At 60.7% G+C, this 3,134-nt stretch overlaps 1 pseudogene; it reads right to left on the bottom strand.

The window, feature by feature from the left end:
* Positions 1-2,009: 2,009 nt before the first annotated feature.
* LOC112617462 lies at positions 2,010-2,959 on the bottom strand (annotated as a pseudogene).
* Between the last annotated feature and the right edge of the window lie 175 nt (positions 2,960-3,134).

Genomic DNA, 3,134 nt, shown 5'->3' with positions numbered 1-3,134 from the left:
TTCATCCGGGGACCTCATTAGGCAAATCAGATTAGGGGCCAGGCTTTCAGTGGTGGGTGCGAGTGTGGGAGTGATGAGTGTGCGGGTGTGTGTGGGAAGAGCGATGGGGATGGGGTCAGCCCCAGCCACCATGAAGACTTTAACTATGCATCCACCCATCCCAGCAGCCTCCCTGAGTGAGTGCCTTCAGGGTGCAGGTCCTGTTTTACACATGGAAGTGAATCAGAGTGGGACACTGCCTTGCCTTAGAGAGGTCACACTTCTTCTTCTTCTTTTTTTTAATTTGTGACAGAGTCTCACTCTGTTGCCCAAGCTGGAGTGCAGTGGTGTGACCTTGGCTCAGTGCAACCTCTGTCTCCCAGGTTCGAGCAATTTTCCTGCCTCAGCCTCCTGGGTAGGGTAGCTGGGATGATAGGCATTACCATGCCTGGCTAATTGTTGTATTTTAGTTTCACCATATTGGCCAGGCTGGTCCCAGTCTCCTGGCCTCAAGCGATCTGCCCGCCTCAGCCTCCCAAAGTGCTGTGACTACAGGCATAAGCCACCACACCAGGCGAGAGGTCCCACTTCATGCCACGTGGGAGGCAGCCACTCAGACAGCACCGCAGCTGGCGCTGCGAGTGAGGGGTGCTTAGCGTCCTAGGAAGGCTGAGGGCTGCATGAGAGGTTCGGGGAGGAAGGATTGGAGGAGGATTTGAGATTTTCACCTGAGCAGCTGAGTGGATGGAGGGGCTGTACACAGAGAATCACAAGAACGTGGATGAGCAGGTTAGGGCACTAATAAAGCACTCTGTTTTGGCCCGCGGAAAATTTGAGATGCTTCCCTGTGTCCAGCTGGGCCTTTGGGAAAGATCAGGGCTGGGCATCTGACTGGGATGGATGTCTCTGGCAGGCAGCAGAGCATGTGGATGGTTTGTGAAGCCCGGAAGGGCATGAGATTTCTTGTGGCAGTGCCCACTGCAAATGGAAGGGCATTTGGCCTGAGCCCAGACACATACAAGTTGGGCAGAGAAGGGGGTGGGTCCCCAGGACCCACCGAGGAGCACCTATGGAAGTACAGGGAAACCAAGGGTGTGGGGTCACATGAAGCAGGAAATTCAAATAAGATGAGGAAAGACGTTTTAAAGACGATCAGGGCTGGGGACAGTGGTTCATGCTTGTAATCCCAATACTTCGGGAGGCTGAGACGAGAGGATAGCTTGAGGCCAGGAGTTTGAGACCAGCCTGGGCAACATAGGGAGACCCCATTTCTATAAATAAATAAATAAATAAATAAATAAGTACTGTTGGTACTTGGCATTTCAGGCGGGGAACAGCAAACACATGAAAGCTTTGAGGTAGGAAAGGGAAGCGCTTAGCGCTCGCTCCTGGTTCCTTTATCAGACCTTAAAGAGATGCAGAGACATTTCAGGTACTCCTTGGCCGAGCTCCTTCACGGAAGGCCTAAGTTCGCTTCTATTTCCCATCTATTAATTCTTTTCTTTTGGAGACAGAGTCTCACTCTGTCGCCCAGGCTGGAGCGCATCCAGTGGCACCATCTGAGCTCACTGCAACCTCCACCTCCCGGGTTCAAACGATTCTCCTGCCTCAGCCTTCCCAGTAGCTGGGACCATAGGGACACGCCACCACGATCGGCTAAGTTTTTGTATTTTTAGCAGAGATGGGGTTTCATCTTGTTGGCCAGGCTGGTTTCGAACTCCTGGCCTCAAGTGATCCACCTGCCTCGGCCCCACAAAGTGCTGGGATTACAGGCGCGAGCCACTGCGCCTGGCCCTACTTCACTCCTAACACCCACCTTACGTGCTTCCAAATGTTTGCTGAATGACAAGGTGAACGAGTGAATGGGACTACGTGACTTCGGGCAGCAGGCAATCCTATTCCTTGGACCTCAGTTTCCCTTTTTGTAAAGCAAGCCTGTCTCTCGCTCTCTGCCCTAAAAGCCTGAGTTCTGGGCTTGAGATGAGCGCGTCCTGTAGGGCAGACTCCAGGTGGACGTTGAGCTGGGTCTTCTAGGAGGCCAGGATCCGGCCAGCTCTTGGGTCCGGTCCTCCCGCAGGACCCCGCACGCCCAGTCCCAGCGCCGCCCCGCCCAACCTCCCTTTGTTCCCCCAGGCCCCGCCCTCTCCCCGCAGCTCGCTCCCCATTGGCCGGGGGGCGGGCCCTGGGCGCCCGGCTCCGCTGGGGCCGGGGCGGCGGGAAGCGGGCGGCGGGAGGCGGGCGGGGCCGTGTGCACCTGCGCTGTCTGTTTCACTGCCGCAGCCCCGCGCCAGCTGCAGCTCCTTGATCCAAGCCGGATCCTGAGCGGGGAACACGGGCTGAAGCGGCGGCGGCGGCCCCGCCCCGGGGCTCCCTTGTTGAGGCTGCCGTGGCTCTGTTGGCTGCTCAGCTGTGCTCCAGTCAGCCCAGGCGCTGCGGCGAGGAGCGAGCGCTGCGAGGCGGCGGCCTGAGGTGAGATGGCGCCATGGGCGACGGGGTCTCTGGACCTGGCGGGGGTCTCTGCCCCGGGCGTGGCGGCTCCGAGCTGGGCTCCGCAGGGTCCGAGGTGGGGATCCGGAGTCCTTGCGCCTGGGCTTTGTCTCGGCCTCGGGTGGCACCGGGGGCTTAGCGCCTGCTGCGGTACCTCGTGGGCCCGCGGGGGGTCCCGGTTGCCCTGCGGGTGGAGGCCGGTCCCCACTGCTCCCCGGCTCCCCGCGTCTGCCGCGGAGGGCACTGCATGGACCCGGGCGCTGGCTTCTACCCGGTCCGCCGCGGCATGGCTGGTCCCCGCGTGCGGCAGAGGCGGCCCTGCGAGGACCCACTCGTGGGGCGGGGTCCAGGTCACCGCGAGTGGGAGAATCCGCCGCCCTCCCCGCCCTCCCTGGCAGCGAGACTGCTTCGCCAGACTCACCGAGGGGACTGCGCGGACCCTCGGACGAGGGAGTCCCTGACTCTGGGTGGGGGCTCTTTCCTGGCGCCGCATGACGGCTTCCTGAGTGTTTTGTCACCTATATAGGTGGCTGCCAGGACTCGCGCGCGTGGGTCCTGGCCGCCCTGCTAGTGGGGCTGTGCGCCGCCCCGTGGCTCGTCTGGGTTGACCCCGCCTGGGACGAGCGTGTAGTGCGGGTCCGTGCGCGGGGGGCGCAGTTGGTGGGGGC

Source organism: Theropithecus gelada, unplaced genomic scaffold (genome assembly GCF_003255815.1).
Source record: "Theropithecus gelada isolate Dixy unplaced genomic scaffold, Tgel_1.0 HiC_scaffold_1815, whole genome shotgun sequence".
In the NCBI taxonomy this organism is placed as follows: Eukaryota; Metazoa; Chordata; class Mammalia; order Primates; family Cercopithecidae; genus Theropithecus; species Theropithecus gelada.
The sequence above is the reverse complement of the archived record's forward strand: the minus strand, read 5'-3'. Positions and strand labels throughout refer to the sequence as shown.